The 14,799-nt window shown below is 44.8% G+C and overlaps 1 protein-coding gene across 2 annotated transcripts in view; it reads left to right on the top strand.

The window, feature by feature from the left end:
* GBE1 (1,4-alpha-glucan branching enzyme 1) overlaps positions 1 to 14,799 on the top strand; it is a 308,337-nt gene that overhangs the window by 250,809 nt on the left and 42,729 nt on the right. The gene's annotated exons all lie outside the window — the stretch shown is intronic.

Raw genomic sequence — 14,799 nt, 5'->3', positions numbered from 1 at the left:
TTCTTTTACTGTTATACTTGTTCATAGAAGTTAAAGGCTTACATTTTAATTTTATTTTTAACTTCAGTACAAACTGAAATGAAAACGTGAGAAATAATATTGTTCACTTTTTTATATCAGCTATGTAAGCCTACGTTCTTCAATACCATGTTTGTACAGTAAAACAAAGCACCTGCCCTAAAGTGTATGTAGATTCCTAACTATCCTTTTTGATGATGATTTAACATGAAGTGTGAGAAGGAGCAGTCTGAGAGCACGTGCAGTTCTTATTCCAATGTCCTATTATAGTAGGTGTTAAGTGTGATTATTACAGCATGGAAATTGAGCTTTCAGAAGGTTGTGAGGAGTCTCCTTTCACTGCAGTCAAGGTTATATATTGAATAGTGATTCAGAACTCAATTTCTGTGTCTGATAATTTGCTTTGTGAACTTGGGCAAATTACTCCATTTATCTGCATGTCAGTTATCCATTTGTGTAAAATAGTGCCTGCTATGCTATGTCATTTACCCTAATGTCCTTTGAGGTCTGCAGGTGGAAAACAAAAATCTGAGGAAGCCCATTATACAGGTAGCAAAACTGAAGCAAAAAAGTTAGTATGACTTGACTGGGAGGCCCTGTGTTAAAATGGATTAGGCCTTGTTCTATAAACCAAAAGATCTGCAGATTTGTAGAGTGACTTTTATGGCCGCATAGCACAGTTGTAAACCAAAATTAAATCTGTACTGAATATTTGCTTATTCGCTCCGTGCTTTCAAACCACCTTCTTAGATTCCACAGGGTCAGTACTCAAACCTGGTTTTGGATTGGTATGAATTGCTAATCACTTTTTTTAAAGAATTACTGTGATGTTAAGGTTACTCTGTTTCCCAAGTATTTTCAGTTGGTTTTGTTTAAAAACTGCTTCCCATAGTTGCTGCCTTCTGTAGTTTTGAATTAAATGTAATGTTCTCTTCTTCTTTGAGTGGTCCCCGTGGGTGCTCCACAGTAGGTGTCGGGCTCGCCCCGGCGCCACAGATCGGAAATTTCCAGCAATCTGTCGGGTCGTGCATGTGCCGATGCGCATCGGTCCTTCGCACGTTTACAGTCACGTGCGCAATCTGGTCCCTGCCAGTTCCTTCTCAACTGCCAACGGCTGCAGACGGAATCCACTCCGGCTCCAACTCCTGAGACAGATAAACTCTGTTTTGCTTATTGTTAATAGTTATAGCTTGTTAATTAGTTATTATAGTAGTTTAAGTTGGAGTGTATATACTTTAAAAGGAAAAGAGAGCAAGAAAAGGGACGGAGGCATCTGCCTCCGGCGGGTCCGCTATCTGAAGGCCTCGAGAGTTAACTGTTAACTGTTGGCTGTTATCTGTTGCTGGATTGATTAACTAAGTGCCCTGTTAGCACTTAAAGATTTTAAAGCTTAAACAGTGTCCTCACCAGGTTTTAAGAAGTGTGAATCATGTCAGGAGGCCATGCCTGCCGCAGATGGACATAGTAAATGTATTCGGTGCCTCGGGGAAGCCCATGTCCCCCAGAAATGCCCTCATTGCTCTAAGCTTACAGCTAGAGTGCGAAAGGACGGGGAAATGAGGCTAAAAATGTTCCTGTTTGACAAGGCCCTCCAGCCTGGAACATCGGAGAAGCCCCATAAGGAGGGCTCTTCGGGCTCGCACAAGAGGAAGGCGGCTTCTCTGACCTCCTCTGTGCAGAAGAAGGAAAAGCTTTCACCAGCTCGATCCCTGCCAGTTACCTCTATGAGCAGGGCAAGCGGAACACGGCCCTGGGCCCGCTGGCCTCTCATGGTGGGAAGGCCGCGGCACATGTGCCCATGCAGGGGCCTCCGGTTGTTAAGGAGGCGGCACTGAGGGCTATGCAGGCACCGGAAATGTTGGCACAGGCTTCTGCAGCACCGACAGCACCGGAGCGGGAGCATCCGGCACGGGACCCAACGGTGCCGGAGGAGACTGCCCGAGTGGCACCGAGGGCAGCGGCACCGGGAGCAACGGAACCGAGCACGGCACCAACTATGGTGCTGAGCCCCCCGCCGCCGATAAGAACACCTGCAGCGCCCAAACGGTGGAAGGCGAAGGCTAAGACCAGGCACTGCCATTATCACCTTGCTCTCCCCCAGAGATTCAGTGGGCAGCAACCCCAACAGCCTGCCGCAGGCTTCCATCTCCATTCCTTCAGCCGCCATCTCCCGGGTTTGGACATTTTTCACCAACTTCCAGCAGGGATCCCTATGAATACTAGCACAGGGGATCCCTGCCTATGTCAGTGTCATCTCAACGGTCACGTCCTCCTACACATCACGTCTACACTTTCAGATCATGGTCTGAGTCCCCATCACTGGGCCCTTGCCCTGGTTGTTATGGCCGCCCTTACCATACGGGACATCGGCATAGGAGATCTGGGTCTCGGGGTAGATCCCTGTCAACGCCTCGTCGACATCACAGCACACAGTCTCACCCTGGGGAAACACCACAAATTTCCCAGTCAGAGAGTAGTTCAAAGGATCTGGAACCCCATCGGGAAACCTTGAAAGTACAAACACGTGAACAGAGTCAGGAACCTGAGGACTTAGAGAAAATGTATCACAGCGATGCCTCCTCATCCTCCCCAGATGAAGCAGTTGTTCCTGGAGAGATCTGTCCCCCGGATGACCTAAAGCAGTTCCAAGAGTTGTGCAAAAGGGTGGCTCAATCACAAGACATTCAAGTGGTGGAGGTGCAGGAGAAACACCATAAGCTCCTCAAAAATCTCAGACCTCCAGCTTCATCTAAGAGAGCCATCCCATTGGATGAAGCGATTATGGAGTCAGCCACCAACATATGGCAGACTCCAGCCTCCATCCCTCCTACAAACAAGAGGGCAGATAAGAAGTATTTTGTCCCTGCCAAGGGCATGGAATTTCTGCTAAGCCACCCACAGCCGAATTCACTAGTGGTTGAATTCTTGCAACACAGAGCCAAAGCGTCCCAATATAAATCCAGAGGATCAGACAAGGACATAAAGAAATTGGACCTACTCGGCAGAAAGGTTTACTCGTCATGTACCTTACTGCTATGCATGGCGAATTACGCCGCTCATTTGTCGAACCACAATTTCAACAATTATTCTAGACTCACCTCACTCATGGATTTCCTTCCAGAGGATAAAAAGCCGGTCCTCAAAGCAATCGTTCAGGAGGGCTATGAAGCTTCACGAGCAGGAGTCCAGATTGTTTTAGAGGTAGCGGACACAGCGGCTCATTCCACAGCCACTGCGGTGGTAATGCGCAGGGAATCGTGGCTCCAGACGTCCGGAATTCCCAAGGATCTGCAAGTAAAAATCGCAGATCTTCCTTTTGATAGGCAGAAGTTATTTGCGGACTCAACTGACTTTGGTCCTGCACTCCAGCAAGGACTCGAGAGCTACTCATAGGACCCTGGGTATATACACCCCGCCGTACAGGAGGAAGAAGTTTTACCCTCAGCAACGGCGTTACACTTATTAACTGCAGCGTACTCAGTATCAACGGGGGTATGACCAGGGGCGCCAACAGCCACAGCAGTATAAGGCCTCTAGAGGTTGGCCCCAGCAGGGCCGCGCCCCCTCCGGACAAACCATAAGACAGCAGGTTTGACAGGTACGTCGGGGACTGAAAAACGAAGACCGTCTCTCAGTGCCAATCTCAACATATGTTTCACTATCGACTCAAGCCGTTCTACTCTCAATGTCAAAGCATCACCACAGACAGATGGGTATTGGAGATTATAGCCACGGGGTACTCAATCCCTTTTCAATCATTGCCACCACCGAACCCTCCCACCAGGTCCCTTTTCAAGGATCCCTCTCACCACACAAAGTTAAAACAGGAAGTGGACCACCTCTTGTTCATAGGGGCGGTGGAGAGAGTACCCGAACAATTCCAGGGGAAAGGCTTTTACTCCTGGTACTTCCTGACAGAGAAGAAGACAGGAAGTTGGAGACCAATCCTGGATTTATGGGCCCTCAATCAGTATTTGCGCAAACAGCACTTCAAAATGACTACAGTTGCTTCCATAATCATGGCACTGGACGATGGAGACTGGTTTGCAGCCCTCGACTTACAGGACGTGTATTTTCATATAACAGTCCATCCGGCTCACAGACATTTCCTCCGGTTCACAGTAGGCAGAGAACATTTTCAGTACAGAGTCCTTCCATTCGGTCTCTCTTCGGCACCCAGAGTTTTCACCAAAACCCTGGCGGTCGTGTCATCGTATCTACACAGACAAGGCGTCTTGATTTTTCCATACCTGGACGACTGCCTGCTGAAAGGAACCTCCAAAGCGGAGGTCTTACGAATGGTACACATCACTACAAACACATTTACCTCGCTGGGCCTCATCATCAATCTCTCGAAGTCAAAAACCGAGCCCATGAAAAATATAGAGTTTATAGGGGTGTGAATAGACTCTGCTACATCAAGGGTATACCTGCCCGATGCCCATTTTCATTCCATCAAATCCCTGGTACAAGTAACAACGTACAGCCCCACTGTCCCAGTCCTAACATGTCTACAGCTGTTGGGGCACATGGCGACCACCACATTTGTGGTGCAAAACGCCAGACTGCACATGCGAGGCTTGCAGCATTGGTTGGCGAGCGTGTACAAACCAATAGCCCATACCGTTCACAGGATGGTATCACCCACAACGGAGGCATGAAGGTCACTCGCATGGTGGGCAGACCCCAAGAACCTACTAGTAGGGGTGCCTTTCCGCCAACCGCAAATTACTGGTTTTCTCACAACAGATGCATCCCATATGGGATGGGGAGCGCACATGGGCAATGAAGTCACTCAAGGTTTATGGTCCCCCGTGGAGAAGACACTGCATGTAAACATACTAGAGCTCAGAGCAGTGTTCAATGCGTGCAGGCGTTTTCGAAATTACCTGCGTGGAAAAGTAGTCGGGATAAATACCGACAACACGTCCACCATGTTTTATATAAACCAACAAGGAGGGGCCGGATCTCATGCACTCTGTGTGGAGGCTGTCCAGTTGTGGAACTGGTGCATTGCCAACAATGTAACCCTAAGAGCTTCATACTTACCGGGTGTCCACAACATAAAGGCGGACCAACTCAGCAGACACTTTGTGCTCACGCACGAGTGGCAGATCCATTCCGACCTGCTCCGACGAGTGTTTCACAAATGGGGGTTTCCCCAAATCGATTTGTTCGCCACTCACAACAACAAGAAATGCCCCCAGTACTGCTCCAGAGCGGGCATAGGGCAGGGATCTTTGGGGGATGCCTTCGTGATCCCATGGAAGGGCCCTCTACTCTATGCGTTCCCTCCCACAACACTCATACACAAGGTTTTGGAGAAAGCCAAAGGGAGAGAGCACACATGATACTCATAGTCCCAACCTGGGACCGACAACAATGGTTCTCGCTGTTTCTGCACATGGCACGTCGCCGGCCGTTTCCCCTACCAGCAGTACCAGACCTTCTCATACAGGCTCAGGGGTCAATACTGCATCCACATCCGCAGGGACTCTGCCTACAGGCATGGTTAATCCATGGCTCAGCGCCTTAGAGAGCACATGTTCGGAGGGAGTGAAGCAAGTCCTGGAGTGTAGTTGGAGGACTTCCACCAGAAGGACTTACGAGCACATGTGGACACGATTTACCTCCTGGTGCTCTTCCAAGCAGTTGACACCTCTGGATACCCTTATAACTTCAGTTCTAGACTATTTGCTGGAGCTCAAGCGAGAGGGGCTCTCTCTATCCTTGCTAAAGGTTCATCTCGCGGCTGTATCAGCTTTTTGAAACAAAGAGGAAGGGCCAGCTATATTCGCCCATCCTGTTGTCATGTGGTTCCTAAAGGGGTTGGCAAACCTGTATCCCCCTTGGAAACCGATACCACCATCATGGAGTTTGGACTTGGTCCTCCACACGCTGTCAGGTCCGCCCTTTGAACCACTGGCCACGGTCCCCCTGCACTTACTTACCATGAAGACAACCTTCCTTCTTGCGATTACGTCACCGTCGGGTGAGCGAGCTTGCAGCAATAATGGCCACACCGCCCTGCACAGTGTTCTCAAAGGAAGCAGTGGTCTTACGATTACACCCAGCTTTCGTTCCAAAGGTCTCTTCAGACTTCCCCATTAACGAACCAATAGTATTACCCTTGTTTTATCCTAAGCCTCACAACTCCAGCAAGGAGGCACAGCTGCACTTATTAGATGTGAGAAGGGCGGTGGCCTTTTACATAGATAGGACTAAGCCCTTCCGGAAAATGGACAGACTCCTGGTGTCCCTTGCACCCAGGTCGAAAGGGGAAGGTCTATCTTCACAGAGGATTTCAAACCACATCGTATCCTGCATAAGACTGTGCTATGAGCTTCGCAAGACTCCTCTGCCAGTTCCGCCCAGGGCTCACTCCACTAGAGCAATGGCGGCGTCGATGGCCTTCTTCAAGGGAATCACGCCGAGAGACATCTGCAGAGCGGTGACTTGGTCATCCCATGACACCTTTGCCAAGCACTATGCCATGCACCAGGTGTTTGATGAGGATACACGCCTGTCGACAGCAGTCCTTTCGAGGGCAAGCTGTACATAAATCAGGTACCCACCTCCTTTTTTGGGGTCACTGCTGGGTAGTCACCTACTGTGGAGCACCACCGGGGACCACTCGAAGAAGAAAGAGAAGTTAGTCACCTGTGTCGTAACGATGGTTCTTCGAGATGTGTCCCCGTGGGTGCTCCACTACCCACCTGTTCCTCCCCACTTCGGAGCTCTGTTTCGTGTTTTTCAGAGGCATCCAGAGCGGTTGATCAGGAACTGGCAGGGACCGGATCGCGCACGTGACCGTAAGCGCGCGAAGGACCGACGCGCATCGGCGCATGCACAACCCAACGGAGACTGCTGGAAATTTCCGATCTGCGGCTCCGGGGCGAGCCTGACACCTACTGTGGAGCACCCACGTGGACACATCTCGAAGAACCATTGTTACTACACAGGTGAGTAACTTCTGTTTTCACAGTCAAGATTTTAAAAAAATGAACACTGCTCAGAATAACTCTAAACTCTGTCCCTTCCTTGTGGTATCAGCCCCTTCCTCAAAATGGGTGAGTATTGTTATCAGAGACACTATTTTGACTTGCTTTAACTTTGGACATAAAAAATTTGACTTGTAATCTATTTACAATTCCTGAAGTTACATAATTTTTTTTTTCATTTTCAATGTCCCTTGTTTTACAAAATGAATTTATCTCAAAAGAGTTCCTTTATCTAGTTATAATAATAATAACAGAGAGGTAGCTGTGTTAGTCTGTATTCTAACAAAACAAAACAGCCATCATGTAGCACTTTAAAGCCTAACAAAAGTGCTACATGACTACTGTTTTATTTTGTTAGAATATTAATAGTTCTTTTCTTATTATGAAGAATACATTGATTTGTATTTACTGAATCCAGGGTGTATTGCTTCTTTGTCTACTGTACTGCTGCATATGACAACAGTCACACAGAAAATTCTACAGCTTCCATTCGCTGGTTTCATTGAGCAAGTCCTTGTGGGTTTCAGTAAATTGGTCTCTTGTTGGTTTCTCTTGGACATCTAGGTAAGTTCAGTTCAATATCTTGGCTCCAGTCACAAATAAAGGAAATATTCATGGGAAAGTTATTTTGAGTTCTTCATTGTCTTCTCTTTTATAGTTGGTTTTCATTTTGTGCACACGTGCATTAGGGGTGAGGGAAGGAGTTTAAGTGTATTTTCACTCTGGAAATTAAATTAGAATTTCATACAGTGAGAGGAACTCAAGAATGTTAAAAACATATCCTGCCATGAACAGGACAAGAAAAGAAAAGAGATTATTTATTTTGTAGTTTTATCTGGTAGGTAGTTTCTTTTAATATGAAAATCCCGCTGCATAAGGCACACTCCTGCTCTGTGTGTGTGTGTGTGTGTGTGTGTGTGGGCGGGGGGGATAATTGAGGTTTAGTACCAGATAGACATCTTACAAAGTGAGTCGTTGTTGAGATTCTGAATTAAAGCTTTTGTTCATACTGTAGTCCAGTACTAGTGTCATTACAGGTAAGCCTATTTTTAATTTTGTCTAAAGTATTGTATTTTCTGAAAGATATCATTTTATATATTTTTCCCCTAAAACAGGGTGGGCAAATACCAGCCCATGGACCAAAATCCAGTTGACCAGGGTTAGGTCCTCACAGGCCCTCACATCTGTGTTTACCTGTGCCTCCACAGGTATTGGGCAATCACAGCTCTCTTTGGCAGCTGATTGCCATTTGCAGACAACAGCTACATCTACACTATAGAGTTTTGTCAACAAAGCTGGCATAGCATGTGCATTACAAATGCATTCTGTCAACAGTAAATCGACAGAACACAGCACTTCTGTTGATGCCTTTCTGCCATTCCCCCAGGAGGCAGAGTACCTTTCTTAACAGAGTGTTGACAGAAAGCCAGCGTGAACACTCCCAGGGGGTTCTCTGTCGACAGACAGGGCTTCTGGGATACTGGGAAGCTCTATCTGATCTGCTTTCAGTTGGCCATTCTGGCAAGAGAGCAACCAAGGAGTCTGGCCACTCTCTGTCAACAGAGTGGTCTGCTTTTGTGTCTGGACACAATCTGTCAACAGGAGTTTTGTGGGAAGATGCCTTCCAACAAACTTCTGCCGACAGATCGCTGTAGTGTAGACATAGCCAATGGGAGCAATGGGCAGTGGTGTCCAGTCCACAAAAGCTTATGCCGAAATGAATGTTTTAATTTTTAGGTGACACAGGATTCCTTGTTGTGTTTTTGCTAAAACAGACTAACATGGCTACTTGTCTGAGACTTGTCATAAAGTGGAAATGTTTTCTTCCTTTGTTTTTTATTTAAAAATGTTGTTCTGGGTGACGCATTTTTCATTTACAGTGCCGTTTCAGTCTTCTAAGCACTTTGTCCACAAACCATCCCATATTCATTGGAACTGAAATATGAAATGCAAGTGCTCTAGAATGTGGCTATGGATTTTGGAAACCAGTGTGTTTTTAGATTGGTAGTTTCAAAGGAAAGGTGTAGAGCTGAATAAGCTTGATGAGTAACATGTTAAGTTGTGGATTTTGGAAACCCAGTGTGTTCTTAAATTGGTAGTCTCAATGGAAAGGTATAGAGTTCAATAAGCTTGATGAGTAACAAGAAATCTTGTGGCACCTTATAGGCTAACAGATATTTTGGAGCGTAAGCTTTCGTGGGCAAAGACCCACTTCATCAGATGCAACCATCTGTTGAAGCGGGTCTTTGCCCACGAAAGCTTACGCTCCAAAATATTTGTTAGCCTATAAGGTGCCGCAAGACTTCTTGTTGTTCTTGAAGCTGCAGACTAACACGCCTACCTCTCTGATACTTGATGAGTAACACATTCTTGCACACTGATTCAGTTCTTCCACAACAAGGTTGATTGGCAGGAAGCTTGCAAAGTATGTAGAAGTAGTATAGTATATAAAAGTATAAAGAAGGTCATACTACTCATGTATGTTAGCATTTGGTTAGAGAACTAAATGAACACAATAGGCCCTCCTGGCTTCATAAGCTATGTATCTAGGATTGTATTGCAAGTTGAACCTCTCTAACCTGTAATGCATTCATCCAGCAAACTCTGCAATCTGACATGATTTTAGTTAGCTGTATGGCCCATTACCATGAGTGTGTCCAAGTTCCCTGCAGTTCCATTAAGCTGGTTTAGAGAGACAAGTCCTGGCTCTCAGTGTTCTGGAATGTTAGCTCTGTCATTTTCCCCTAAATGTCTTCTAAGAGCCCAGTAAGCAGTGGAAGTCTTGGTAATGCTGCTAGACGCTATGACCTCCCATGATCTGGCAAATTCTCTCATCCAGCATCAGTCAGGTCTCAGGGGTACCCGGTGAGAGAGGCTCATCCTCTACTATGGTGAGTCCATCAGCTTTTATAGGTATCAAGTTTACATTTATTAAATGGATAGTTTTGGCTCTTTTTTTTTTTTTGTCATAGAATATATTGTTTCCCTGTGTATGAAGGGTTAGAAGCCTTGCCTTGTGTTCTGCACACATCCAGCGATCCACCGACCAACATCTCAGTGAGGGTTAGCTGCCGTTTTAACAATGAGGTTGGTGCTATATGTCAAAAGCTGTATGCAGTGTGAATCTCTATTAGCTCATCAGTCCCTAAGTAAGTGTGTGGGGTGTTTTGTTCATGTTTCTGGCACTGCAAGTTCTCATTTACTGCTGAAGATTATATGGAGAAAACATAATTGTGATGTGGCGCAGGGAAATCGTTGTTTCATTACAAACTCACCTTTTCCATATGGCATGAAAGTATCAAAGTGTTTACAGCCTAAAGTGAATGAGTACTCAGTGTAGCATGTTCATTGTGGATGTGGACTTAAGGGGAATAACTATAGTCAATGTCAAATATGTAGATAAGTAAATAAAATTAGATCTGACCTGAAATCTCAGGAATACTACCACTGAAATGCTACAAGAAATACTTTTTTAAATGCAAATTCACGCTCTCTGACATTTGCAACCTGCACCTAGAGCTTCTAATGAGCAAATAAGGTCACTTGAATGAGTCACTGGAGTGTGATTGCTGAAGGCAAAGATATTGCTTTGTAGCTGCTTGGTTTGCAGACTGCTTTGAAGTGCAGTTATGTAACTGTCCCTGCCTATTAGAATTCCTGTTTTACACAACAAATGGGGACAAAGAACTTAATTTAGGATCAGCCAAATGCCAAATTCCATCCAGGTAGTTTGTGTTAAGGTTGATATCTGTGAATAAAAAATATTGGATACTAATATTGGGAAGTCTCATGCAAAACTTTAATTTGAGGGGAAGAGGCATATGGTTCTAATAACATGAATCAATTTGCTGTTGGACACACTTTTTCTGTCATACTATGAGTGTAAGAAATAAACATTTCTGTGTGAATTACACTTGATAAATTGTGCCGTTTCAGGAGCAGTTTTTATGAGAGGTGGACAGTTTGGACTCTAAAACACTTTTCCTTCCTAATTTGCTTTGAGATAGATAGATGGATAATGAACACCTAAGGTTGTCTCCTCTAGCTATGGTATTTTCGTGAGATGTCTTAAAGTTAGCGTGGAAATAACTTGGACAATATTTCAACAAAGGAAAATTATGAAATTCCTCCTAGAGTTTAATGGTTATGACAGAACAGTGCCTCAAGCTCCACTTGCAATACAGAGCCTGTGAATTAACCTTGTTTTCTCTGTGCAAGACAAATTTGGCAAAAAGTTCAAAGGGAAAAAACAGCAAAGAAGCATTTCCTGTGTTTGAACTTATTGCATCGACTCTGGTGCTATAATTGCAAATTGACTTATTATTTGTTCATAAGATTGATATAAGGTGCTTTCCTCCCCCCTTTAATTATTTGGCCTTTGTTCTAAGCTCTTACTTGTTTCTCCAGAAATATACACAGGCTATACTAACAGCCTAATGCAAGGACACCACTGGTTAGCTGTTCTTTTGTGAGAGGGGATACATAAATAGAGGTTAGGAACAGAATGCAAGTGTCCTGCAAGTGACAGGTCCCGTTCAGCAGTGTCCAAGGTGTAAATCAGAGGCAGAAGGGGGTGTAGGAGCAGGCTTGGGGTGGGGGGTCTAAGTAAGAGGAAGGGTGCAGGATCTGGAAGGAAGGGGTTAGCATGGGGGGAGGGGCAGGAGCAGGGTGTGGGTGGGTAGTCTGGGCAGGAGGGGGTTGAGGATCTGGGGTAGACAGTTGGGATATGGGGTCTGAAGGAAGAGGTCAGGATGAGGGGTCTGGAAGGGAGGGTGCAAGAAGAAGGTGGGAGTTTGGGTTTGGATAGGGAGGGGTCACAGGAGCTGTCTGCAGTGAAGGGTTTGGGCTGGGGGATGCAGCTTACCTTTGTAGCACCCCCGGATGCACATGGCTTTGCATCCTGTCCCCTCTGCTACCAGGTGCTGCCCACCACTCTTCTGATTGGTGGGAATTGGCTACCGACTGGGGGAACAGCAGCAATCAGCAGCAGAATCCAGGCCCCTTCTTAGCAAACTCCTGAAAAGGACCTGTTCCTTTTGTTTCAGTCCAGGTCACCTGACCTCTGGGCTGCATCCCATTGACAAGTCCCAAGTATCTGGGATGTGGATTTGGTGTCTGAGCACCTGTTTATAGCCCATTCATCCAGGCTGGGGCTGAGTTCACACCTTCTACTGTGAAGCTTAGTACACAAACATTTTCTAACACCGCTATGTAGCTAAAATATATAACTTTACCTCCATACATGATACAGGCATGTAAGTGGCATATATAGATTCAGGGCAACGTCAGCTTTCATTAGACACCTCACACATCAGCCCACCCCCAGCGCAATATTTGGGGCCAGTAGCCACACTGGGCATTAAAATGGCTTCCAGACACAAAGTAAAAAGCCAGTCATGCGACAATTTATTTTTGCTTAGTGTAATTCCTTACTTTGAATTGCAATAGCACTAATCAAATACCTTTAGAAAGTGCCTTTCTCAGTAGCCTAAAACAAGGAACTAAAAGAAATCTTGGTTAGTTAACGTTTGACTTAGCTACAGCTGCACACTTGGACACTTCCCTTTTACTCGTTTCTATTCCTCTATCAAAACAAAAAAGCAGTCAAGTAGCTTTTTAAAGACTAGCAAAATAATTTATTAGGTGAGTTTTCGTGGGACAGACCAACTTCTTCAGACCATAGCCAGACCAGACCAGACTCAATATATAAGGCACAGAGAACCAAAAACAGCAGTCAAGGTGGACAATTCAGAAAAAAATGATCAGAGTGAGCAAATCAGAGAGGAGAGGGGTGGGGGGGAGGCCAAGAATTAGATTAAACCAAGTATGCAAACGAGCCCCTATTTTTTCTGATTTGTCCACCGTGATTGCTATTTTTGGTTCTCTGTGCCTTATACATCGAGTCTGTTCTGGTCTGGCTGTGGTCTGAAGAAGTGGGTCTGTCCCACGAAAGCTCACCTAATAAATTATTCTGTTAGTCTTTAAAGTGCTACTTGACTGCTTTTTTGTTTTGATAGTATATAGAAGAGCACGGCTCCCTCTCTGTTACTATTCCTCAATTTTGTTGTATGTTGTCAACTCCCACTGAACAGTTTTGATATGGGGATTTGGAGATATTGATACAGGTGATTAGTTAATACTGGTGCATGCCATTCTACAGTTTCTTGCCATTTTAGCTGTGAGAATCTAGCTATTCCAATTCTGACTCTTGCTCAAGTGCTGTGAATGATCTTGCTCAAGTGAGGTTACAGATATTTTCACATAAAATGGACAAATTGTCTTCCTCAGAGGCCAATGTTGAGATTTTCCAAAGTTTTAAAAAGAAGTGAAAACAGAGATAGCAGAGGAAGATGCAGAAAGACCCTGTAAGGTTCTTAAGTAGGAGGAGGCATTCCTGCAAATGGAGAGACAGCACAGGCAGTGGGATTATGCAACTTCCATCCAGCTGTTGGCAGAACACTTGAAGGGTGCACCTCCCACTGTAGCCACTGCTTCTCTCCAGGAACAGGAGCAAACTACCCCTCTATTTCCTTCTTGAGCTTCCACACAGGCTGTTGCTGAAGAGAATCCCACCACCACAGGAGCATGTCCAGCTCAGTATCCTCTGCAGGCAGCCAAACTCCCTTACAGGGCTCCCTCCAGAGCATTCTGGAGAGCAACGACTAGCCTAGTCCTCTCCTTGCAACCCAACCAATGTTCAACCCTCAAGCCCCACAGGCTACACCTCCATTTGTCCCCCTGCACAAGTTAACTGACATGTCCATATGGCTTCAATGTATATGATAGTATAGACGATGGAAACAAAACTAAATGAACATTGAAGGTACATGAGACTGTGTACTTTTAGAACATCATCTTTCCCTTTCCGCTAGCACCAGACAGTTACTACTGAAAACCATAGGTGAAATCATGAGGAACAATAAGTGCCTTGAATAAAACATTGGGAAGAAGAAATATGTGAAGTCTCTCAAAACTACAGTTTTTTTAAAATTACTTAAACAGTGCTTGAAACTTCCCTGTAAAATTGCCCAAAACAGAGCAATTACCATATAACAAAAATATAGTTCAATGCTACTCTTGAAACTGCTCAGCACAAAGACACAGCCAGAGGTGTTAAGGACTCTTCTCCAATTATTTGCTTTTGGCCAATATTTTAATGGTAGCCGCAGGCGATTGAAAGCCACCATGGTGTCTTGCAACAATATGTGCAGGTTGAGGGATGAGACCTGATCTTTCTAGAGCCATTTTTATTTAAAAGAAAAAATTCTTTTTAGTATTCTCTCTTTGAGTTGCATTGCTTATTTTTACTTTTATATTTTAATTGTTGTTGGAATAATATTATAGATGAACACAGAATCATTTGATTTAATACTAAGCTTCAATATCATTGAAGTGTTAAATGCTATGCATCAGCATTCTTGTGTTACTGCTTCAGAAAGCGTCATTCTATTTAAAAATGTGATTTCTCCTAAAATGTAATTGTTTAAATACAAAATTGTTAAATACAAAACAGTCTTCTCATATTGTTTATATGTATAATATAGTGCAGAGGAAAAAAGGTACAAAATTCTTTCCACTTTCATTTTCAAGTTTCATTAGTTGCCTGCGTGTATTTTGGCAATTAAGAGACCCATACTGTAGATTATTTCACTTTGTCATGGGGGCAAAGCAAGTTTGATCCAGTGTATTTGCTGATTTAGGAGTGTAGTCAGACATTGAAGGCTTCTAGGTCCTCAAAACTAAAAGCAAAAATTCCTGTCTTGTTTTTGTTTTTTTTAAA

The sequence above is a fragment of the Carettochelys insculpta genome, chromosome 1 (genome assembly GCF_033958435.1).
Source record: "Carettochelys insculpta isolate YL-2023 chromosome 1, ASM3395843v1, whole genome shotgun sequence".
In the NCBI taxonomy this organism is placed as follows: Eukaryota; Metazoa; Chordata; order Testudines; family Carettochelyidae; genus Carettochelys; species Carettochelys insculpta.
The sequence above is the reverse complement of the archived record's forward strand: the minus strand, read 5'-3'. Positions and strand labels throughout refer to the sequence as shown.